General features: G+C 39.6%; 2 long non-coding RNA genes across 6 annotated transcripts in view; one reads left to right on the top strand and one right to left on the bottom strand.

The window, feature by feature from the left end:
* The window catches only part of LOC145506337 (uncharacterized), a 788,916-nt gene that overhangs the window by 578,586 nt on the left and 183,500 nt on the right, over nucleotides 1-26,830 (bottom strand). The gene's annotated exons all lie outside the window — the stretch shown is intronic.
* The window catches only part of LOC145506340 (uncharacterized), a 160,435-nt gene continuing 147,202 nt past the window's right edge, over nucleotides 13,598-26,830 (top strand). Inside the window, exon 1 of the long non-coding RNA XR_014053779.1 lies at nucleotides 13,598-13,657. This is a non-coding gene — a long non-coding RNA (uncharacterized LOC145506340). The remainder of the gene's footprint in view (nucleotides 13,658-26,830) is intronic.

A 26,830-nucleotide genomic window follows, 5' to 3' on the forward strand; every position in this document is an offset into this window, starting at 1 on the left:
AGAAAGAGGGCAGCTTTTTGGCAATCATGCAGTAGAGTGGTTAAGGGCAGACCTACGTTTGGGTCCTGGCTTATCCACATCATACCTGGCTTAACTTCAGACAGATTACTTCTAGATTAGTCAGTTCAAGCTGCCATAATAAAATATCATTGACTGGCTGGCTTAAATAATAGGAATTTGTTCCTCATAGTTCAGAAACCTGGTAAATATACAAGCAAGGCTAATTCAGCTCTCTTTTGGGTTGCAGATGGCCACCTTCTCACTGTGTCTTCACACAGGTGGGAAGACAATGGTGTAGAAACTGGGCCAAAAGACCAATGCCACTGCATACAGCAGCAAGACGGAATCATGACTGGTGATGAACATGATGATGAGAGGAAACATGTAAGCAAGATGTACTCTGAGCCAGACACTGATCTGTCTTTTACATATTATTTCCTTGTAATCCCACAACAACTCTCTGAGGAAAATACTATTTTTATTTTTCAGTTGAGGACATTGAGGTGATTAACAGAAGAAATCTGGCAGCTAGGCCTCATTTCTAATCACCAGGAGGAGTCTGGAGATCAGAATAGTTAAGTTCTGATGGATCCATCAATTTCCATTCTGATAACATAAATTCGATGGATTTAATCTTGGGTTTTGAAGTATGCAGACTATAATATTGAATAGACTCACAATTATCAAGATTATTCTGTGAGCTCCAATCCATCCTCTATCACCATAATCTCTAGGCAGGATGCAACTGTCAATCACAAGTGTAGGGAGAGTAGCAAGGGCCAGAAATGTTCCTCAAAGCCCCAGCCCACCTTCCCCATTAATATGCGACCTGCTCTCAGACCTACTTGAAAGTACAAAACACACGAATTTATTTGCTAGTAAAGCATGTGGATGTTGAAGCTTTCTGACATTCAGGCAGTTAACCCTCCTGTTAAAAGCCTTCGCCACTACAACAGCCCAAGGCACAGTCGAAGAAAATGTCAACGATATCCAGAATGCTCAAGTGAATAAATGGGCTTCTCTCCAAAGCCCCAGGAAAGAGCAAGCTGAGCTTAGTAAAAACACAGTGGGAATCTTGCAGTATTAGCCATAGCCATTGCAAGGACATTCATATTACCATGTTTAAGGGAGGGAGCTCTTTGGGTAGTTGTCCCTCTGTTCTCTTAAATGTTAAGAAAGAGAACTGCAAAATGAGGCAGCAGTGAGAAAAGGTATAGATGGACTTTTCCTCTTAATTTCAACAGTTTTTGTTAAGACTTCTGGCTTGCGTTCTCTCTCTCCCTCTCTCTCTCACACACACACACACACACATACATTATACTCATGCACAAAGATGAACAATGAAATCTTTAAATAATCATCCAATGATGCAGTTTTATCTAAAACTGACTGCCGACTAGAAACTGCTAACTATAAAGCCTAACAGAGATCAAACCTAATTTTAATAAAATCTATACATGAAGATGCTTTAGAATTCATGACTTCACTGGAGAGTCAGCCGGCTGGAGCTGCCTTGATGCAGGGCTCTGTCTGAAATCTCCTAATGAGGTGCAAAGCTGGTCTGTTTCACCAGGCACATTCTCAGAAATCAGATTCTGTGAATCTTATTTTAAAATGCCCATAGTCTTTGGGGATTTGGAGGGTTTTTGCTTTTCCCTTAAAGCAGTTATTGAGAAGCACAGGTACTAATTCAGCAAAACTGTTTCTTTAAAAATTTGATAAGTAGATTTACTATAAAAAATACATTTTTCAACTATACATACAAAAAGTGTTTGCTTCAGTGTATTTATTGCTTTACTGGGAACAGGAAACATCTAGGATGTTATCAAGAAGTACATCAAAACATAACATGAAAATACAGAGATAAAAATAAAAGCACATGTCAATTGTTTCTTACATATGATAATGAAGGCTCTTAAGCAGTTCCATGATCTGGTCTGGTGGGAGGCAAACCCCTTAGCCAACATTAGTGCCAACTCATTTAAAATAGAATTTAGTACTATTTTTTAAAATATTTTTAAAATATTGAACGAATCAAACTACTTTTTTTTAAGAAAATCAAATAAGCTAAAAGTGTAATTGGACCTTTAAGATGATTTTACACTTTCTGGAGAGTCTTGGCTATTTTAGACTCTGACAGATAGCTGGCAAAGCAATGCAAAGCATGCTTCAGTTCATTTTTCTGATGCTCCTTCCTTTCGAAGGATAAGCTGCCAAGAACAATTCAAGGTACTTTTAAAAGAGAGCCTTTTGCTATCATGCTATCTATGGGCCATTTCAGTACCTGAAGCATCTGAGACAAAACTCTGCCAGTTATAGACTTGTACATTAGAATAAATGCACAATACTTAGGACAAACTATCAAAAACTAAAATTTACCTTCACATTTCATAAAAATGACTTTTTTCTCAACACTTACTAGAATATGACAGGAAGAAATAGGATAAGTCACCATCCTCCCTCTTGTTTCTTCAAGCATCATGGCTCATGGACCAGCTGGCTATGTCTAAAGGTCATCTCTGGCGCTTAAAAGCTTTGTGAACTTAGACAAGTTCCTTAACTTCAGTTTTGGCTCAGTTTCCTCATGAGTTAAAAGAGACTCACACTAATTACAATAAGGAGATTTTGTAAGAATGAAGTAGGTTGATACTTCTTAAGCACTTAAAAAAGGACATAGCATATGGTAAATGTTCAATACATGTTAATATTATAATCATTACATACAAAGGCTAAATATGTTCTCCCTGCAAACTTCCACATTTTCCCAAAGCTTTAAATATCAGCAATATTCCATGACAATAAACTTATGTATCTCTAATGCCAGTGTATTTCCTAGGCTCTAGATTTGCAGTGATTTGACTGCCCCCAGGCTTTAATGTCCCTTATCAGATGTGCATTCCTTTCTTTCTGGTCTTAGTTATTGGCATTACAATCCCCTAATTTTCTAAGCCAAAGTCTTCAAAATCAGTATTTATTGAGTATGCTGTTAAGAAGTGGTTAATTAGTGGTTAACTACATAGATTTGATCTCTCACTTTACGGCATTTACAGCTATATAAGGAAAACAGTATATTGAACTAAAGTCAAGGAACAAGTATGAGTTGGTCACTATTCTCTGAGGCCCAGTAACCACCTCATTCTAAAAAGAGAGTCCAAGAAAGAGCAAGGATTCTGACTAGCCTGCTCTTTCCCCTGAGTTGCTACGGAGGACTGAGAAAACAAGCTGATAAAATGTTCTCTGTGCCACCTCATCAGGAGGGAGGGCCAGGCTGGATTCATCAGGATTATGGGAAGCAGGGGACTCCAGAGACTCACAGGTTGAGAAGTTTGAGGGACGGAATAGTGCTACAGTGGCACAGTGCCCATAATGGTTTCACAGTCTATCCCTCTTTCCCCATAAGCACACTTAAACTTCTAAAACCACATGTCTTGGGGCTAAATTTTTTTAACTTTTTCAGACAAGATCAAGTACTTCTCTCCCATTGGAAATTACTTCCTTGAGAATGACACATTATGGTAATTATTTGTACTTGCATTCAGATACTTCATTTCCCAAATTTTGGGATTCATATAAACAACAACTTGTCACTAGGTACATTCAACAAGTATGTATAAGCCCTTGTTATTTGTCACATACTGGAGAGGTTTCAGAAATGCAGTTGTAAGTAAATCATAATCCTTAATCCTGATAAGTTTTCAGTCCACTGAAGGAAACAATAGGCTGGGCCGGGGGCGAGGGCTCCTTGGAAGGAAGGTTATGGCCAACCTAGATAGCATATTTAAAAGCAGAGATATTACTTTGCCAACAAAAGTCCGCCTAGTCAAGGCTATGGTTTTTCCAGTGGTCATGTATGGATGTGAGAGTTGGACAGTGAAGAAAGCTGAGCGCTGAAGAATTGATGCTTCTGAACGGTGGTGTTGGAGAAGACTCTTGAGAGTCCCTTGGACTGCAAGGAGATCCAATCAATCCATCCTAAAGGAGATCAGTCCTGGGTGTTCATTGGAAGGACTGATGTTGAAGCTGAAACTCCAATACTTTGGCCACCTCATGCGAAGAGTTGATTCATTGGAAAAGACCCTAATGCTGGGTAGGATTGGGGGCAGGAGGAGAAGGGGATGACAGAGGATGAGATGGTTGGATGGCTTCACTGACTCGATGGACATGGGTTTGGGTAAACTCTGGGAGTTGGTGATGGACAGGGAGGCCTGGCATGCTGCAATTCATGGGGTCGCAAAGAGTCAGACATGACTGAGCGACTGAAATGAAGGATATTGATAGTCTCCATACTTTCTATTATGAGCTAAACTATGTTCTTCCAAAATTATTATGTTGAAGTTTTCATCCTAGTACCTCAAAAGATAACTGGATTTGGTGACGGAGCCTTTAAGTTCAGTTCAGTTCAGTCGCTCAGTCACGTCCAACACTTCGCGACCCCATCAACTGCAGCACGCCAGGTCTCCCTGCCCATCACCAACTCCCAGAGTTTACTCAAACTCATGTCCTTTGAGTCGATGATGCCATCCAATCATCTCATCCTCTGTTGTCCCCTTCTCCTCTCACCTTCAATCTTCCCAGCATCAGGGTCTTTTCAAATGACTCAGCTCTTTGCATCAGGTGGCCAAAGTATTGGAGTTTCAGCTATAGCATCAGTCCTTCCAATGAACATACAGGACGGATTTCCTTTAGGATTGACTGGTTGGATCTCCTTGCAGTCCAAGGGACTCTCAAAAGTCTTCTCCAACACCACAGTTCAAAAGCATCAATTCTTCAGCACTCAGCTTTATTTATAGTCCAACTCTCACATCCACACATAGCTACTGGAAAACCCCACAGCTTTGACTAGATGGACCTTTGTTGGCAAAGTAATGTCTCTGCTTTTTAATATGCTGGCTAGGTTGGTCACAGATTTTCTTCCAAGGAGTAAGCGTCCTTTTATTTCATGGCTTCAGTAATCATCTGCAGTGATTTTGGAGCCCCCCAAAAATAAACTCTGCCACTGTTTCTCCATCTCTTTGCCAGGAAGTGATGGGGCTGGATGCCATGATCTTTGTTTCCTGAATGTTGAGCTTTAAGCCAATTTTTTCACTCTCCTCTTTCACTTTCATCAAGAGGCTTTTTAGTTCTTCTTTACTTTCTGCCATAAGGGTGGTGTCATCTGCATATCTGAGGTTATTGATATTTCTCCTGGCAATCTTCGTTCCAGCTTGTGCTTCATCCAGCCCAGCGTTTCTCATGATGTACTCTGCATGTAAGTTAAATAAGCAGGGTGACAATACACAGCCTTGACGTACTCCTTTCCCTATTTGGAACCAGTCTGTTGTTCCTTGTCCAGTTCTAACTGTTGCTTCCTGACCTGCATACAGATTTCGCAAGAGGCAGGTCAGGTGGTCTGGTATGCCCATCTCTTTCAGAATTTATCACAGTTACTTGTGATCCACACAGTCAAAGGCTTTGGCATATTCAATAAAGCAGAAATAGATGTTTTACGGGAACTTTCTTGCTTTTTCAATCATCCAGTGGATGTTGGCAATTTGATCTCTGGTTCCTCTGCCTTCTCTAAATACAGCTTGAACATCTGGAAGTTTTCGATTCACGTACTGTTGAAGCCTCACTGGTAGAATTTTGAGCATTACTTTGCTAGTGTGTGACATGAGTGCAATTGTGCGGTAGTTTGAATATTCTTTGGCATTGCCTTTCTTTGGGATTGGAATGAAAACTGACCTTTTCCAGTCCTGTGGCCATTGCTGAGTTTTCAAAATTTGCTGGCATATTGAGTGCAGCACTTTCACAGCATCATCTTTTAGGATTTGAAAAAGCTCAACTGGAATTTCATCACCGCCTCTAGCTTTATTCATAGTGGTGCTTCCTAAGGCCCTTTGACTTCACATTCCAGGATGTCTGGCTCTAGGTGAGTGATCACACCATCGTGATCATCTGGGTCATGAAGAACTTTTTTGCACAGTTCTTCTGTGTATTCTTGCCACCTCTTCTTAATATCTTCTGCTTCTGTTAGGAGCCTTTAAAGAGGCAATTAAATTCAGTGAAGTCCTAATCCAATCTGCCTGATATCCTTATAAGAGGAAATTTGGGCACGCAGAGAGGCACCAAGTTTACAGTCACACAGGGGAAAGACTACATGAGGACACAGCATGAACATGGCCGTCCACAAGCCAAGGAGATAGACCTCAGAAGAAATCAAACCTCTACCACCTTGATCTTGAGTTTCCAGCCTCCAGAGTTATGAGGCAATAAATTTCTGTTGTTAAAGAAAATTCAGATTCTGATTTGGAAGGCTGGGGCTTAGACCTGAAATTCTGCATTTTTGTCAGTTCCCAGGTGATGCCCATTTTGAGGGTTAGGGCCACACTTTAAATAGTTTAGTTCAGTTCAGTCGCTCAGTCATGTCTGACTCTTTGCATCCCCATGAATTGCAGCACACCAAGCCTCTCTGTCCATCACCAACTCCCGGAGTCTACCCAAACCCATGTCCATCGAGTCAGTGATGCCATCCAACCATCTCATCCTCTGTTGTCCCCTTCTTCTCCGGCCCCCAATCCTACCCAGCATTAGGGTCTTTTCCAATGAGTCAACTCTTCGCATGAGGTGGCCAAAGTATTGGAGTTTCAGCTTCAACATCAGTCCTTCCAACGAACACCCAGGATTGATCTCCTTTAGGATGGATTGACTGGATGTCCTTGCAGTCCAAGGGACTCTCAAGAGTCTTCTCCAACACCACAGTTCAAAAGCATCAATTCTGCGGTGCTCAGCTTTCTTCACCGTCCAACTCTCACATCCATACATGACACTTTAAATAGCAAGACTCTAAATGAGAATTTCTCAAAGTGCAGTCCAGGAACTTCTTAGAGCCAGATCACTTGGGCCCTTGTTAAGCAGGCAGATTTCTAAGCTCAGGCTTTCTGAATTGAAAACTCGACGTCAGAAGGTGGGTCCCAGAAAAACATACTTCTAACAAGTTCATTTCATACATACCAGAATTTCAGACCTACTCCTCAAGACCATCGTTAAGTACTTTAGGTGGGTTCAATCACTTGCTTACATGTTACCCTGTCATCTTTCCCTTAAAAGCCAATTTGTTTTTTGAGGACACCAACCACTTAGTGCCTAGTGTGGAGAGACACTGCCTCTAATAGTTGGGAGGAAACCTTGTCAGGCACTGATACTCGGGATAAAAGTTAAAAGCATTTCACAGACTGAAGAGTAATTTGGAGAGACCCTTCCAGGCTTATTAAGCAGTTGCTTTTGAATGTGAAAGGTGAAAGTTGAGACAATGAAATCCAGAGGGGGAAAAAAGCAATATAATATTGCTTATAATATTTTCAAGATTCTTCTAAGGAATGCAATTTGCTTCATTAACTGAGGCTGCATACCTCCTGGAAATCAAGAGTATCAATCCCAACACTAAGGACACAACTGTGAGTAGGTACAATGTGCCTGTCATCTGGATCCCCTTGCCTTATTCTTATAATCTTCACCTACCCTCTCTCATCTCTTCTTTACCAATATCTACCCCTCTATGCCCAGTTCTCCCTCCACCTAGCCAGAGGCTGCTGTTAAACACATAACCTCAAGCAGATTGACCCCTGACAAGAGAGGGGGCAAGATCCAGTATGGAAAGTCTGCTCTTGCCATCAGGAGACTGGCATTCTATTCCCTATCTGTGCATCCTCCCTGCCTTTGAACTCCTTTTTGCTACTGCTAAGTCGCTTCAGTCGTGTCCGACTCTGTATGACCCCATAGACAGCAGCTCACCAGGCTCTGCCGTCCCTAGGATTCTCCAGACAAGAATATCGGAGTGGGTTGCCATTTCCTTCTCCAGTGCATGAAAGGGAAAAGAGAAAGTGAAGTTGCTCAGCCGTGTCCGACTCTTAGCGACCCCATGGACTGTAGCCTACCAGGCTCCTCTGTCCATGGGATTTTCCAGGCAAGAGTACTGGAGTGGGGTGCCATTGCCTTCTCCAAACTCCTTAGTTAAGCATTATCTCCCTGACCCTCAACTTTCTCTCCTCACATGTAAAACCATGTTAAAATGGTTAAAAAAGACAACTTAGGTGAGACAAACAATTTGCTCAAAATGTCTCCTCAGTTGTGACAGCAGTTACTATCTCCCTGGTTCTTGAAGAATAATAAGTAGCAATCAAAGGTTCCATACCACTGAGCCTACACTGTGCATTCTAACTTAGAGCGGAAGTCTGGGATTTAGAGTTAGAATTTGGTTTAAATCCAGCCTCTTTTACCTTCAGTTCAGTTCAGTTCAGTTGCTCAGTCATGTCCAACTCTTTGCGACCCCATGGACCCCAGCACACCAGGCCTTCCTGTCCATCACCAACTCCAGGAGTTTACCCAAACTCACGCCCATTGAATCGGTGACGCCATCCAACCATCTCATCCTCTGTCGTCCCCTTCTTCTCCCGCCCTCAATCTTTCCCAGCATCAGGGTCTTTTCCAATGAGTCAGCTCTTCGCATCAGGTGGCCAAAGTACTGGAGTTTCAGCTTCAACATCAGTCCTTCCAATGAACACCCAGGACTGATGTCCTTTAGGATGGACTGGTTGGATCTCCTTGCAGTCCAAGGGACTCTCAAGAGTCTTCTCCAACACCACCGTTCAGAAGCATCAATTCTTCGGTGCTCAGCTTTCTTCATAGTCCAACTCTCACATCCATACATGACTACTGGAAAAACCATAGCCTTGACTAGATGGACCTTTGTTGGCAATGTCTCTGCTTTTTAATATGCTGTCTAGGTTGGTCATAACCTTCCTTCCAAGGGGTAAGCGTCTTCCAATTTCATGGTTGCAGTCACCATCTGCAGTGATTTTGGAGCCCCCCAAAATAAAGTCAGCCACTGTTTCCACTTTTTCCCCATCTATTTGCCATGAAGTGATTGGACCGAATGCCATGATCTTAGTTTTCTGAATGTTGAACTTTAAGCCAAGTTTTTCTCTCTCCTCTTTAATTTTCATCCAGAGGATCTTTACCTACTTGCCTAGTTTATCCAACTACTCTGGATCTGTTTCCTCCTTGGTAAAATGGAGTAATCCTCCTTTAGAATCATCAGGAGAATTACATGCAATTATATACATATACATAAATTAGGCGTATAAAGAAAAAATATTAAGTATTAAATTAATAAATGCTAAATAAATCGTTTCAATCATCCTATCCAAAAAGAGTATCAAGCTAGTTTTATTATGCTAAAATATCAGATCCCTGGGACTGAGTGGACCTACCTAACATGGTAACTATTTCCAGCAGGGAGGCATCTTAAATTTCAAAGGACAAGCCCCATCTGAAAGTGCAAGCTCTGCCAAATAAAATGTACACCTAAAACCCTGATGTGGACATTCTGCAGTTGGCTCATGTGTCTTTAGCAGAGAGAGCAGTACTTTTCCTTTATTGAGCTCTTCCACAGTCTGGGAACACTGGGGGACCATTAGAATTTTCCTCTGCAAAGTGAACAAGGCTCGCGGTTCCATAGTAACCACAGCTGAATAATTTAAACTAGGAGTTTACAAAATGGCAATTTACCTAAGAATGCGTTTATAGCCCCTTATGCTATAATCCTAATAAAAGGTTTTCTCATCAAAACTGTTTTTATTCTAGGGAAAATAAAAATACACGCTCATATATGCACATAAATACATACATAGCTGTACCTTATTTTCAGTGTTTTCTTAGTAGAATACCTCCAAAAAGAGAGAGAGAGAATAATTATAAGTGAGTAAGGATTCCATTCTGTGAGAAACGTTACCTTCCCTTCCTATACTTGAGATGGAGCTTCATTTTGAATTATACAGCACATCTGGGGCATAACTAGAGAGAGGGACAACTCCAATCAGCAGAATCACTGATTATACCTATAATGACTGTCAGAAATGTGCCTGTGGGCAAAAATGGATTTGCATTAGCACAAAATACACACACCACTCTCCACTTGCTCTCAACTAGTACTCAAATGTATATCCACAGACCTCATGCACCAAAATCACCTGGAGAGTTTTTTTCATTAATTATGGATCTGAGGACTCCACCCTTAAAATTTCTCAACCCGTGAATCTGAGATAAGAGTCCCGGAAGCGGTAACTTTAAAAGTTTCTCTTAGATGATGTATTATAATATTTGTCAGTCACTGACTCCCTAATTGGATTATGTTTTATACTACCTAAAAAGGATGTCTTCCAGGTAGAGAAGCATTCATTCTGAGCCTAGAGTGCATGCCGTTAAAATACATGGCGTTGAAGCAGGGATGGAGGAAATGTACCTGCACATCGACAACTAGTCTTCTGAATGCTAAGATCCTCCCGAATCTTATTCTTAAATCTGAAATAATCAGAACTACATTTTTCAGATCACTTGATGAAATAAAACTCATTCCTTTAAAAAAAAAGAGGCAAAATATTTAAAATAACGACATAGAAGAATTTCATTTTAAAGAAATCAACTTCTGAGGTGTGGTCCAGAGCTTCTGTCCCATTCACTTTCAACTCCCTGTGTGCTGAGTTATTAATCATTAGTGTGCTGAAACAAGGGCATTTCAGGACTCTTGAATCTTCAAAGCAGTGTTCAGTTATGTTCAGGCCACCATACTAACTGTTAGCCTGAAATGTTAACTTTCTTCATTATGCCAGACAGCCTTGGACTTCAGGCCTTCTCAAATGCCTATACTCAATCCCCTGAAGGGTATTTAAAAGATGAAATGTAGAGGCTAACAATAGATTAATCAGAACACTAGTCCGAAAGTAAAGAACTCAGGTCCTCTCTACCACTTCAGAAAATAAAGGTATTATTTCATAGATAATAAAATAAAGTAATTAGGAGAGAGATTTTAGACACATTTTTATATAGAAGTCCTATCTGTGCCTAATTGGCCATAAGAGAACAGGATCCTTGCCTGAAAACGCAAGGAATATAATGGATTTGACCTCGATGGTCAATTTTCAGTAAATCTATATTGCCCTAAGTCTTTGGTCAGGTTCTTTGACACTTAGAAGAAAATGTAGAGCAGATTGTTGGCAATATAACTCAAATAAAGGGTTTTCTAGTTAATTCTTATTTATATAAAAGATCCGAAGTGGTTAGACCCTTTAGCCAGCTCATTTATTCATACCATATTTTACAACTGAGAAAACTGAGGCTCAGAGAGATTAAGTAACTTTTCCATGGTAAAAACACAACTTACAAAAATAGGACTAGTACACTTCTTCAGTTCTTCGAACACCTTAACCTCTTTCTCTCTCAGTATTTTTTTCTTATGTCTGTTGGCAAATAGATTCACTGTGCCACTGTTAGCGATTTTCTCCCTTATGAATCTATGAGTGCCATGGCGACAGGGATGTTCTCTCTTATTCTCTACTATTTACCCAGAAGTCAGAAAAATGCATGACTTTTAGAAGACCTAAATAAATATTTACTCAATGAAATAGTTCAGTACAAAAAGGCCCAATTCCATTACTCATGCTTTCCCCCACACTAACTTCACTCTCTTCCATAACTTATTCCTGCTGTCACAAATTCCAAGTAACTCATCCAAGTAACTAATCCAATGGAGAAGGCAATGGCACCCACTCCAGTACTCTAGCCTGGAAAATCCCATGGACGGAGGAGCCTGGTAGGCTGCAGTACATGGGGTCACAAAGAGTCGGACATGACTGAGCGACTTCACTTTCACTTTTCACTTTCATGCATTGGAGAAGGAAATGGCAACCCACTCCAGTGTTCTTGCCTGGATAATCCCAAGGACAAGGGAGCCTGGTGGGCTGCCGTCTATGGGGTCGCACAGAGTCGGACACGACTGAAGTGACTTAGCAGCAGCAGCAGCAGCATCCAATACGTCCTTGCTGCATCTTTATTATTAGCACAGTGTAGAAAATTATTCGTTTACTTTTAAAGTGTGATTCTAGTTTTACTTTTTAGTGTGATTTTTTTTTTCTATGTCATGTAGACAAAACTCTATGGAAAACAGGAAGAAGGTAAGAAGGCATCTAACTTTTCCTGTAAGATATAAAACCATGGAAGACACCTAGAGAGAACCACTTCAAGCAGTATGTACTAAGACACTGACAATATAACCTTAGTCTAGACAAAAAGAAGACCCTAACATCTAGATCTTTTAGTCATCCTCCAAAAGCACTTCATGCAGAATTCATTTTTTTCCATCCCTCTCCTTTCCCCGGTTGGAGTAAGCTTAGAAACATGCATGCCTATCAACAAAAAGCTTCTAAATTTTTCTATTTTTTTCATCATATTCATACAGAAGATGCTTTTTCTTCCTTTTTAGGGCTTTTGAAGATCTCTTCCAGGCAGCAGCTGAGTGAGGAGTTTCCATGGTACAGCTCCTCTGCTAGCTCATTTCAGTTTGAATTCCTCCCCCTCACACTGCAGCATTTCTGTTGTCTTCATGAAAATGGTATTTGGGGGTTCTTATTCAGGTTTCTTACTTCTGTTTCAGGGACAGTACCTTTGTATTTGTCCTTGATAGTGGTTCATACATTTTTCATATTCTGCTGTGCCCTAGATGAATCAAGGGGCAGAAATACATTTGGGCATTTTGTTTCCTTTTATGGTTGATTACAATCAGAACAGCAAATCCATCCATCTCTTAGAAGCTTTTAGCTTTTGTTAAATAATAGAAATCTATGAGGACAGTAAAGAATCTAAACATTTGACTTAATAATTAAACACCTGGGTGAAAGACTGACTTCCTTCTTAACATTTTCTATGATATCATACAGACACAGCCCATCCTCTTAAATCCTTTAAGTTTCCCTAGAACTTTTATTTTGAGATGCTAATTTTTACCTTTCTGTTTTTAAATCACATATGTTCATATTTTCAGAAGCATTCCCTCAAGTTGGCTGCATAATTTAATGTTCTAATATGTGTTTGTGCAAAACATGTTCACAATTTAAAAGGGTATTTGGATGTGTAGAACAGTTGCTTAAATTGTGACACAACAGTGCAAATCAACAAAGTATCATTTGAATCTGAATTGCATGAATTTTATATAATATTCCCTGGGAAAATTAAAACTCTACTACTCCTAGCAGATAAAAGATACATGCAAGAATCTTTACCCAGAGCCCACTATATGCCAGGCATTATGTAGGTGCTAGTGACATAAAGAGGAATAAACAGAAGAAACCTCAGTATACACTATTGCAAAAGAAAGGTAAAAATGTACACTAATCAGTGACATATAATCTGATATAGTCAGGACTGAGATATGAAAAATATAGAAATTTTCACATTTGCCTGAAATTAGATGTCTTCAGAATTAACAGCATCCCAGATCTGATACTTCTCCAGTGGTATTTTTTTCTCATTTTTTAAACAAGTATTTATCTCGCAAGAAAGTGTTTGGGTAACAGAGGGCTTCCTAACAGGAAGAATGATTTAACCAACTTTCTCTTTCTATTTTATAGCTGCACCATCAGTAAACATTCTTTAAGAGCGATTCAAGGCAGGGGAGCAAGAAAAAAAAAATCATAGTGAAGAAGATATATGTTGTCAATTTTCAAGTCATGAACAGGGAAATCATTGTCTTGGAGAGAGAATTCCATGCAATTCAAAACCTCACAATAGAAAAGAACATCCACACAGATGCTGCCGTTCATGTTTCTCTACATGGGACTGTGACTAGGTAAGAAAACTGCTAAAATTGAAGGTGTATATATAGAAAAGGAAGAAGGGGCGGGCAAGAAGAGGGACTGCAGTGTCCTAGGAGGATAAGGTTTGCATTAGACAGTATGCAAGTCAACAAGAATAGAACTGAAAGAAAACAATACTTAGTCTGTCATGAAAGTAGTAAAAAAAAGCCCAGGCACAGAATAAGTTAAAACAAGAAAATCTGTGGCAGTGCTAGCCTAAGAGGGGAATGAACCAGAAGAAGAAGATGGAAAATAAAGCTCCCATTTTCCCAGAAGCATTATCATCCTTCCCTTATATATAACATTTATTAGAGCATACATTTCTTGAGCTTGCACTGTATGTTAAACTCTGTTCTAGTGAGTTATGTGTGTGTGTGTAGGAGGAGGAAAGAGTACATATAACATCCTAAAGGAAAGGTTCCCCTTGCTAACTGTGCTAAGATTGAAATGATCGACAATTGCCAGTTTCGAAGTCTGCATAAGGTTTAGAACCCTCTGCTTGTACTTCAGCCTTTCAATACTTCAGCAACTCTGGTAGCTCTACCCGACTACTCTAGTTTTATCAAGAGTCAGGGAATAAATGCAATTATGGTTGCTGTTTAACTAGCTTCTCATGTGTTCCCACCATCTCTGATCTAGAAGAGTCTTTGTGTTCAAATCCCAATCTGGCTATTAAGGAAATCAGCATTATCCTTTGCAGTGTCAGTCTAGGAAACGAAAGGAATGCAGGCTAAGGGAAGCAAGTGACAGTGCAGAATCTCAGAAAAGTTCAGCAGTCTTTCAACTGTCAACATCCTTTACAGAAAATCAAAAATGACAATCAATTCCTGAGAAAGGGTATAATTTCCCAAACCAGATAAAAAGACAATGCCAAACTGCAAACTGCGGTGAAATCTCAGGAGGCTCTCAATTGTTCTCTCTCTCTCTGTTTCTCCTGTCTCTAGTCCTCTCTTCCACTCTCACCTCCCCCTCTCCTCTCTCTCCATATATATATTGATATATATGCACGCACACACACACACACACACACACACACATATATATATATCTCCACTGCCAACAGTTTTCTCACATCAAGCTGGTATAATGACTTGCAAGTGAATGAGTTGAAAACAGCTTTTGACTGAATTGAGAAGTTTTTTGTTTTTTTTTAAAGGTTTTTGTTTTTGTCTCCTACCTTCTCTCTTCTCTTGGTTGTCTAAGACTCAGCTGGGCTGGGAAGTCTTTAGTAGCCTACCTGCACCCCACACTGTGAAAGTTTCTATAGTAACTACATATTAAGGTTATTTTTTTTTTCTTTTTTCTTTTTTTTTTTTAATAAATTTATTTATTTTAGTTGGGGGCTAATTACTTTACAATATTGTAATAGTTTTTGCCATACATTGACATGAATCAGCCATGGGTTTACATGTGTTCCCCTTCCTGGACCCCCCACCCACCTCCCTCCCCATCCCATCCCTCTGGGTCATCCCATTGCCCCGGCCCTGAGCCCTTGTCTCATGCATCGAACATGGAATGGTGTTCTGTTTCACATATGATAATATACATGTTTCAATGCTATTCTCCCAGAACGTCCCACCCTCACCTTCTCCCTCAGAGTCCATAAAATTGTTCTATGCATCTGTGTCTCTTATTCTGTCTCGCATATAGGGTTATCGTTACCATCTTTCAAATTCCATATATATGCATTAGTATACTGTATTGTTGTTTTTCTTTCTGGCTTACTTCACTCTGTATAATGGGCTCCAGTTTCATCCATCTCAGTAGAACCAATTCAAATGTATTTTTTTTAATTGTCTGCAACCCCTAAAGACACTAAGACAATAGGGATCAGGGACAGTCTTTTACCTCTGTGTCATCAGTTCCCACTGAAAAGCTTGGCATGAAGAAAACTGCAGTAAGCATTTACTGAATGATGCCTGAGCATTATATTTTTCATTTGGTCTCTCTCTGAGGTGAGAATTTTTATATTCTTTAGCAATGGTCTTAGATTCAGAAAAATTCTCATATATACATTCATTACTAGACCAAAAAACTATTAAAAACTATTTGGGGAGTAATGGAAAGAAGTCATGGAAAGAAGATGGGCTTTTTAATTAATCAAACTTGGATTTTTAGCCTGAATTCACCAATTATGAACTGGCTAACTCGTGGCAAGTTACTTAATCTCTCAGAATCTGAGTTTCCTCATCTGGGAAGTGAAGATGATATCTAGTCATATGGTTATTTGAAGAACAAACTGGGTAATGTATATAAAGCATTTGGGACACAATACTTATCCTACAGTGAGTATTGCATAAATGACAGCTATTATTGAACTGACCAGAAGAGTGTCAGGCACATAGAATGAGCTAGATAAATAGGAAATGTGGGGGGGCGGGTAGTTCCTTTCCCCCTAATTTCACTTACATGCAAGGTACTAGAGGCCAAAGATACTGTCTTTAAAGAATGTACATGATAGTGAAAGAAATAAATCAAATATAAGTTGGTAATGGATGCTGTGATAAATACAAAGTGGTCCAGGGGTCTTGCTTCATCATTGGCTTCCCAGTAAGGTTATATTTAATTTCATACGTGGAAAGGAATTTTTCATAACTTGCTCTGAGGTATTTTCAGCAAAGATTTAGTACAAACCTTAACTCTACTTGTACCTGTAGAGATTTATGTTCTGCTTCTAAGTCAAATCATTTGGAATCAACTCCATTGCATATATTAGGAAATAAATATCCCATAAATATACTCCTGCATCTATCCTGCTCCCTGGAACCTGGAAATAGCCATGAATTTTTGTTGCTCTTTTCATTTTTCAGAAATGGCATATATAATAAATAAATAAATACTTGAAAGGCAAATCAATACAATGTAACCTTGTTATAAGAGACTCTTTCATGCCCATTTTAAATAGGCTGTCATGAATACAGAATTGCCATTTCCTTCTGCATACAAATGTAAACTGCAATATGATCTATTCCATGGGTTTAAATTCTGAACACAAAGATCACCTAGAGGCCTGATGATACATTACATTCACTTTTTAAACAATCTCTATTTTAAATGAAAAATATTACAGTTCCAATTAAGTGGTTCTATAAAAGGTGTAAATAATTTATATGTACATGTTTTCCATACTGATGACTTAGAAAAAGAAATAAAACTTACCCAATGTACACACAAAACAACAGATTTTATTACAATTATTGGTGACACCATTTGATAATGATAATAATCACAACAGGTACTCTTTAATGAGTACCTCTAAGAGGTCAGCCTCTGGCTATACAATCCTTTCAACAACCTGAAGAGGTAGTTAATGTCACCCTATTTCACAGGTAAGATAACCGAGGATCATATGAACTTTCTGTTTACCCTCTATTCCTGCTTGGTCAGCAGGTCAAATAATATAAATTTAGATTCTGGTCCTTCTCCCCTTCATATTGATCAAATCTGACCCGTGCATTACCTTTATGCTTTTCTTCCTGGGGACAACCTTTCTGGAACACTGAAATAAACTGAGGCTCAAAGCAGTCAAACCAACACAGGAACTCAAAAGCATCTCAGGGAAAGAGTGATGGAGTCAACTCAACTTGTTTAACCACACCAACTCCTTCCCACTGTAAATATCCAGAAAGAACAAAATGGCTGTGCTCAAATATCTAACAAACTGGCAATGGAAATGATATTACACATTCTACTGAGTGCCAAATGGTAGAGCTATGACTTTAGGGTATTTGTTACAGAAAGACAGTTCAACATATGAAATTGTTTTAGGCCTTCCCTTCTAATGATCAGTTAGTTCTCTATTACTGGTGCATAGTTTAAAACAGAGACTAATATATATAAAGAGCAAACAACCAATCAACCACTCCAGTGGTATAAGATTTGAGTATCTGCTAGTTGGTTCTATTGAACCACTTTTCAAGTACCTGCTGACACTGAAACTGTATAATCCTTTCTGCTACACATTAGGGGAAGGAGGCGTCTAATGTGATATTACATGATACACCAACAGGTACCTGGTTTCCTCTGTTAGTTTATTCAAATCCCTTCAAAAATTATCCAGGATTTAAAAAATCTGAGTAGCTTGCCATGAGCAAACCTGAGACCACCTGTAATTCACAGGTTCTCAAAATTTATCTCAGTGATGCTCAGGGATTCCATCTAGCCCCTTACTCACTTAGAGCAAGGGTCCCCAACCCCCAGGCCACACTGGTACTGCTACTGCTAAGTCGCTTCAGTCGTGTCCGACTCTGTGCGACCCCATAGATGGCAGCCCACCAGGCTCCACTGTCCCTGGGATTCTCCAGGCAAGAATACTGGAGTGGGTTGCCATTTCCTTCTCCAGTGCATGAAAGGGAAAAGTGAAACTGAAGTTGCTCAGTCGTCTCCGACTCTTAGCGACCCCATGGACTGTAGCCTACCAGGCTTCTCCGTCCATGGGATTCTCCAGGCAAGAGTACTGGAGTGGGGTGCCATTGCCTTCTCCACACTGGTACTAGTCTGTGGCTATTTGGAACCAGGCCACACAGCAGGAGGTGAGCAGCCAGCAAGGGAGCAAAGCTTCTATTTACAGCCACTCCCCATCGCTCTCCCATCACCTTCAGATGGGACCGTCTAGTTGTACGAAAACAAGCCCAAGATTCCCACTAATTCTGCATTATGGTGAATTATAATAATAGAAAAAAAGTGGACGATAAATGTAATGCACTTGAATCATCCCAAAACCATCACTCCAACCTCCCAGTTCGTGTAAAAATTGTCTTCCACAAAATCAGTCACTGGTGCCAAAATGGTTAGGGACCACTGACTTAAAGCACATGATCAACTGTGTCAAAGGTCTTCATTCCCTGACTTTACCTCAATGCCTTTACTGGCCATCATGTTTTTACCAGAAGCTCTACAGAGAATACCACCCATACTGTCCCCACTGATAATAAGTAATGATTATGGGCAACTACTGCTTTAAGTTTTAACTCATTTAATCCTTATTGCAACTCCATAAGTACTGTCAGTATCTCTATTTGAAGGGAGACTTAGAAAGGAGACAAGGTTTAGTGTGGTCAAGTGACAAATACAATATAAGGTCTCAAAGTTAGAGTAAAAGCTAGAGTCTGCTCCCACGGACAGGTCTCTTAAGCACTATGCTACATGTGTCACACTGAGCACCTTCAACCTCCCCTCATACACCTAAAATCTCTGTCTTAATTGTCCCTCTCATTTCTTTCTGCTCTCTGTTCTCTCTTCCAAGGCTATCTCCCATTGTGTTCTTAACAACATGTCTCATTTCTGTGTTTTCTGTCTTCACCCATCATTGATTCTTTCCATCTTCAGTCTCAGCCCTCTCCCTGCCTTAACTTATTGCAATCTAGAATCTCTTTACCACCTTCACTTTAAAGGCAGTGCTAAATCTACTCTTAATTCACCTGCTTTACCTAAGTTGTCTTCTTTCTTACTGTCTCAATGCCATCAATGATGTTCACAAAACTCCACTAGCAACTCTCTACTTTCTTCTATACCATTATGTTCTTTGTCCCTGGTTCTGCTCCTGTTTTTCTGATCTGTCCTTTCTCCTTCTCAGACTCTTTGCCCTTCTCTCAACATCTAAAAATAAACATTCCCCAAGGCTCTGTCCTTGATTTACTTTTCTCCTCTGTTTGCATTCTCTCCTTGACAGTCACCCACTGAAATAGTTTCAAATTTTTCCTCTATGCCATGAAATCTCTCTTATGAATGTTAGAATTATCCAGGGCTATTTCCTTATTGTGTCTTCTACTCAAATATGAGGTCTTTGAATAGGGTCAGTTCAGTTCAGTTCAGTCGCTCAGTTGTGTCCAACTCTTTGCAACCCCATGGACTGCAGCACAGCAGGCTTCCCTGTCCATCACCAACTCCTGAAGCTTACTCAAACTCATGTCCATTGAGTTGGTGATGCCATCCAACCATCTCATCTTCTGTCATCCCCTTCTCCTCCCACCTTCAATCTTTCCCAGCATCAGGGTCTTTTCCAATAAGTCAGTTCTTCCCATCAAGTGGCCAAAGTATTGGAGTTTCAGCTTCAAAGTCCTTCCAATGAATATTCAGGACTGATTTCCTTTAGGATGGACTGGTTGGATCTCCTTGCAGTCCAAGGGACTCTCAAAAGTCTTCTCCAACACCACAGTTCAAAAGCATCAATTCTTCGGTGCTCAGCTTTCTTTATGGTCCAACTCTCACATCCATTGAATAGGGTAGGCACAGAGAAATGGGAAAGGACAGATTCTCTGACAGTAGATCTTACTGGAGTTAAAAAAAAAGAAAAAAACCCGATACTGAGTAGAGGATCAAAAGAGAAGAACAAATAGCCCCTGGGCAGAAGCACATGATGAGGGAGATGGATCCATTGCCAATTTCTAGAATGTTCTTATTGTTACACCTCTAGTTAAGGATCGTTCTTGTTCCCTTCTCACTATTAAGATTGATTTCATACTTCCTAGAACCTAGGATTCTTGCCTCCTTTCTTGCCTCACCTTCTACATTCCCCTGAATGCCTACTGTACTTCAACTGTGTCGAAGTCTTTGTGGTTCTGAGTGTACATTATGCTATTGCATCCTCTAAGTTTCTGAACATGATGCTAAAGAATTACTCCTGAAGAACAGTTTGGATGATGACACTATCCTGCTAAAAGTCACTAAAGCTTTTCCTACTGACATTTACTATAACCTAAATTTTCTCAATCTACCAGATAAAGCTAATGTTTTCAGTTTCTCAATATTCTCCATGTATTAAACCTATGATACTCACTGTCCTCTAAATATGCCATGAATTCCTTGCCTCTTGTCATCTTAAATTGTTAGCCTAGACTACAATCCCTGAGACATGTCATATCCTCAGCTGCCAAATTCTATTTGCCCTTAAAGCTTACCTGTAAAGCCCACAGGTTTGTGGTCTCTTTCTTTATTCTTTTACCTCTAGAGAGACACAATCTTGCCTTCGTCCAAATGCCCTTAGAGCTAATTTTGTACCTTATGTGATGGATCATTACATTGTCCAATTACCCAACAGACTGAAAGCTAACAAGTCAAGAAAAATGTCCTTCTTATTTTTATATCTCCTGCAGATGTAACAGTATGTTTAACATAAAACAGACACTTAATAAGTATCTGTTATCTTAAATATGGCAACTTTCTTCCTCAATTTCTGGAGAGTAGGTGCTTTATTAACAAAATAAATAAATAAATAAATAAAACTACTACACAGATAACTAAAGTTCTCAAGAACACAAATTATATTTTAATTGAAATTATAGCTGTATTGATTCAGCTTTTACTAGAAAGAACCTACCTCTGGAGAGGTTAAAGTTCTATCTCCAATAAGAAAAGCTTCTTTGCATTTCAACTATTTTGATTTTCAAATTCTTTCCAATCATTGATAATGAAGGGAGCATATGATGGTGTTACATCCACAATAAGGAAGGACTATATGGAGACACCTATTCTAAATATCGGAATAGCATAAATTAAATTATAACGTGGAAATCAGTACTCTTAAGAAAATATTGGTAAAATTCCCCTTAATTTTTTTCTTTTTTTTCCCCTTTCTGTGTATCTAAATTTTTACCTTGCCAATCTCAAGAGAAAAATACCAAGACATTACTAGACAATACAAGGAAGATTAATAAACTTTATATAAACCCAGTCAAAAATCACTTGACTAATTTCACCCACTATTGCCTTGCTAATTTAATTTGTTAACCTTTCAATATACCTTTGCTAATTTCAAAACTAGCTAAACTGATCACATGGACCACAGCCTCGTCTATCTCAATGAAACTAAGCCATGTGGTGTGGGGCTACCCAAGACAGATGGGTCATGGTGAAGAGGTCTGACAGAATGTGGTCCACTGGAGAAGGGCATGGCAAACCACTTCAGTATTCTTGCCTTGAGAACCTCATGAACAGTATGAAAAGGTAAAAATAAAGGACACTGAAAGATGAACTCCCCAGGTCAGTAAGTGCCCAATATGCTACTGGAGATCAATGGAGAAATAACTCCAGAAAGAAAAATGGGATGGAGCCAAAGCAAAAACAATACCCAGCTGTGGATATGACTGTTGATAGAAGCAAAATTCGATGCTGTAAAGAGTAATATTGCATAGGAACCTGGAATGTTAGGTCCATGAATCAAGGTAAATTGGAAGTGGTCAAACAGGAGATGGCAAGAGTGAACGTCGACATTCTAGGAATCAGCAAACTAAGATGGACTGGCATGGGTGAATTTACCTCAGATGACCATTATATCTACTACTGTGGGCAAGAATCCCTTAGAAGAAATGGAGTAGCCATCATGGTCAACAAAAGAGTCCGAAATGCAGTACTTGGATGCAATCTCAAAACGATAGAATGATCTCTGTTTGTTTCCAAGGCAAAGCATTCAATATCACAGTAATCCATGCCTATGCCCAGACCAGTAATGCCGAAGAAGCTGACGTTCAATGGTTCTATGAAGACCTACAAGACTTTGTAGAACTAACACCCAAAAAAGATGTCCTTTTCATTATAGGGGACTGGAATGCAAAAGGAGGTAGTCAGGAAACACCTGGCATAAAAGGCAAATTTGGCCTTGGAGTACAGAATGAATCAGGGCAAAGGCTAACAGAGTCTTGCCAAGAGAATGTACTGGTCATAGCAAACACCCTCTTCCAACAACACAAGAGAAGACTTTACACGTGGACATCACGAGATGGTCAAAACCGAAATTAGGTTGATTATATACTTTGCAGCCAAAGATGGAGAAGCTCTATACAGTCAGCAAAAACAAGACCAGGAGCTGAATGTGCTCAGATCTTGAACGGCTTATTGCCAAATTCAGACTTAAACTGAAGAAAGTAGGGAAAACCACTAGTCCATCCAGGTATGACCTAGATCAAATCCCTTATGAGTACACAGTAGAAGTGACAAATAGATGTAAGGGACTAGATCTGATAGACAGAGTGCCTGATGAACTATGGACAGAGGTTCGTGACATTGTACAGGAGACAGGGATCAAGACCATCCCCATTGAAAATAAATGCAAAACAGCAAAATGGCTGTCTGAGGAGGACTTATAGATAGCTGGGAAGAGAAGAGAAGCAAAAAGCAAAGGAGGAAAGGAAAGATATTCCCATCTGAATGCAGAGTTCCAAAGGATAGCAAGGAGAGATAAGAAAGCCTTCCTCAATGATCAATGCAAAGAAATAGAGGAAAACAATAGATTGGGAAAGACTAGAGATCTCTTCAAGAAAATTAGAGATATCAAAGGAACATTTTCTGCAAAGATGGGCTCTATAAAGGACAGAAATGGTATGGACCTAACAGAAGCAGAAGATGCTAAGAAGAGGTGGCAAGAATACACAGAAGAACTGTACAAAAAAGATCTTCACAACCCAGATAATCACGATGGTGTGATCACTCACCTAGAGCCAGACATCCTGGAATGTGAAGTCAAGTGGGTGTTAGAAAGCATCACTACGAACAAAGCTAGTGGAGGTGATGGAATTCCAACTGAGGTATTTCAAATCCTGAAAGATGATGCTGTGAAAGTGCTGCACTCGATATGCCAGCAAATTTGGAAAACTCAGCAATGGCCACAGGACAGGAAAAGGTCAGTTTTTGTTCCAATCCCAAAGAAAGGCAATGCCAAAGAATGCTCAAACTACCACACAATTGCACTCATCTCACATGCTAGTAAAGGAATGCTCAAAATTCTCCAAGCCAGGCTTCAGAAATACGTGAACCATGAACTTCCAGATGTTCAAGCTGGTTTTAGAAAAGGCAGAGGAACCAGAGATCAAATTGCCAATATCCGCTGGATCATCGAAAAAGCGAGAGTGTTCCAGAAAAACATCTATTACTGTTTTATTGACTGTGCCAAAGCCTTTGAATATGTGGATCACAATAAACTGTGGAAAATTCTGAAAGAGATGGGAATACCAGACCATCTGACCTGTCTCTTGAGAAACCTGTATGCAGGTCAGGAAGCAACAGTTAGAAATGGACATGGAACAACAGACTGGTTCCAAATAGAAAAAGGAGTACGTCAAGGCTGTATATTGTCACCCTGCTTATTTAACTTGTATGCAGAGTACATCATGAGAACCGCTGGGCTGGAAGAAACACAAGCTGGAATCAAGATTGCCGGGAGAAATATCAATAACCTCAGATATGCAGATGACACCACCCTTATGGCAGAAAGTGAAGAAGAACTCAAGAGCCTCTTGATGAAAGTGAAAGAGGAGAGTGAAAAAGTTGGCTTAAAGCTCAACGTTCAGAAAACTAGGATCATGGCATCTGGTCCCATCACTTCATGGGAAATAGATGGGGAAACAGTGGAAACAGTGTCAGACTTTATTTTTTTGGGCTCCAAAATCACTGCTGATGGTGATTGCAGCCATGAAATTAAAAGATGCTTACTCCTTGGAAGGAAGGTTATGGCCAACCCAGATAGCATATTTAAAAGCAGAGACATTACTTTGCCAACAAAAGTCCGTCTAGTCAAGGCTATGGTTTTTCCAGTGGTCATGTATGGATGTTAGAGTTGGACAGTGAAGAAAGCTGAGCACCACAGAATTGATGCTTTTGAACTGTGGTGTTGGAGAAGACTCTTGAGAGTCCCTTGGACTGCAAGGAGATCCAAACAATCCATCCTAAAGGAGATCAATCCTGGGTGTTCATTGGAAGGACTGATGTTGAAGCTGAAACTCCAATACTTTGGCCACCTCATGCGAAGAGTGGACTCATTGGAAAAGACCTTAATGCTGGGTAGGATTGGGGGCGGGAGGAGAAGGGGACGACAGAGGATGAGATGGTTGGATGGCATCACTGACTCAATGGACATGGGTTTGGGTAGACTCCAGGAGTTGGTGATGGACAGAGAGGCCTGGTGTGCTGCAATTCATGGGGTCGCAAAGAGTCGGACATGACTGCTTGACTGAACTGAGAGGAAAGGTAGGGAAAAAGCTCAGCTATGAAAATCTTCAGATACATTATAAGAACAAAAATAATGATAATAAAAATAACAATGCTCTACATATTAATAGTCCTTACAGGTTTATGTATATATATTATACACAATTTATTTGTATATATTATTTATATTTATTCACATATTTTATATATCATACAGTTATTTCTAAAAGCTGCAATACTGCAGGACTTCCCTGGTGGTACAGTGGATAAGAATCTGCCTGCCAATGCAGGGTACATGGGTTTTATCCCTGGTCCAGGAAGATTCTACATACCACAGAGCAACGAAAGCCTGTTTGCTACAGCTATTGAGCCCACACTCTAGAGCCTGCAAGCTGCAAGTGATGAGTCCACATGCTGCCATACTTAAGCCTGTGTGCCTAGAGCCTGTGCTCTGCAATAAGAGAAGTCACTGCATGAGAAGCCTGTGCACCGCAATGAAGTGTAACCCTTGCTTGCCAGAACTAGAGAAAGCCTGCAGGTAGCAATGGAGGCCTAGCAAACCAAAAATAAATTAATTATATAAATATATATAATTAAATATAATTGAAAATAATTAATTAAGTTTAAAAATTGCAATACTGCAAATATGAAGTCTATTTTAAAGTTCTGCTTTGTTTTGAAGTCACAGTACACAGCCTGTCAGATCTTAGTTCCCTGACTAGGGACTGAACCCAGGCCCTCAGCACTGAAAATGTGTAGTCCTAACCGCTAGACTACCAGAGAATTCCCCTTAAGTCTATTTCATAAATAAGAAAAACAAAGCTTAAAGTTTATATAACTAACAAGATGCAGAGATAAGATTCATGAAGATCAGTTTCCAAAGTTCTTTCCATTATAACATAACTATTTAAATGCAAATTCAACAGCCAAAGAGAACTTATCCCTTGTATTTTAAAGGAAGACTGAGAAAAAATGGAAATATTAAATAAGAAAAAATATAGACTAATAACTTATAAACTAATAAGTTGTTCTGTCATAGGCCTTAGACCCTCTGAACTCCAGAACCACTTCCCCTCTCCTTCTATTCCTGTATACTTAAGAAAGACATGATGAAGGGACACATGATTTTTAATCTGAGAAATGATAAATTAGAGAAAATAAGGAAAAATAAAGACATGATTAATCACACATGTGTGATTCATCAATAGTCACGATTTCTTCAGACAAGTATAATAATAGGTAGCCAGATTTTAATTACATCCTATTCAAACATTTGTTAATTCAACAAATATTTAGTAAGAACCACTTTCTAAACATAAAGAATACAATACTGACTAAATCAGATTAGGGACCTTCCCTTATGAAGCTCACAATCTACTTATATTCCTCAGATATTGACTCCTTCAAATTCATTCTCTCATACCACCTGCTTTAGCCTGAAACTGGAATGATGCATCTGTTCCCTTACATCATAATATTCTATATAAAGTTCTTTCATCATTTTCATGTTACAATACTGTGTTCATGGGAATTTCCCTCCCCACAACCCCCCCGCCTGTCGACTGCAATTACTTCAAGTTAGCTCCTACAACTTACTGAACTCTGTATCTCAAGCTGTTTTCATAGTGACCAGCACATAAGAGGTAGTCAACAAATGTTTATAAAATGACTGAACAGAAATGGCATTGGATTTCAATTTTAGGGGTATGGTGTCCTAGGGGCCAGGACAGATTGTCTTGTTTAAATTAACTTATAGTGATAGATGGGAAGTTTTCTAACTCAAATTTATCTGTAAACTAACAAAATATATGGCTATTTGGGTGAAAAACAAGGTGAAGGCAGGAATCTGGAAAGGTAAGAATTATTTAAAATAGCTTTTGCTTGAGAGTATTTATAAAACCAGGGAGATTAAGCCTTATGAAGTTTGAAGCATAGGAATAAAAATTCTAGGTCTCACTCAAGGTGGAGATTCTAATAGATCACTCCCAGTTTAAAAAGTAAGCACCAGAAGGCACTATATTACCCTGCTCTAATGGACCACATATACATAGAAACTGATGATTTCAAAACTTTGTTAGTGAATAAAAATATATTCCCTGACAAAGTATAGCCAAAAACCAGACCTCCTATTGTCTGTAAATTGAGTTCATACTACACTGGTGATCGGAAAAGTCTCAAGTTGAGACGCTGGCTTCCAGAGACCTGCCAGAAGCAAACACCAATTCTATCTAGACCAACTGTCTTTT

The sequence above is a fragment of the Giraffa tippelskirchi genome, chromosome 5 (genome assembly GCF_054371585.1).
Source record: "Giraffa tippelskirchi isolate mGirTip1 chromosome 5, T2T-mGirTip1v1.2.pri, whole genome shotgun sequence".
In the NCBI taxonomy this organism is placed as follows: domain Eukaryota; kingdom Metazoa; phylum Chordata; class Mammalia; order Artiodactyla; family Giraffidae; genus Giraffa; species Giraffa tippelskirchi.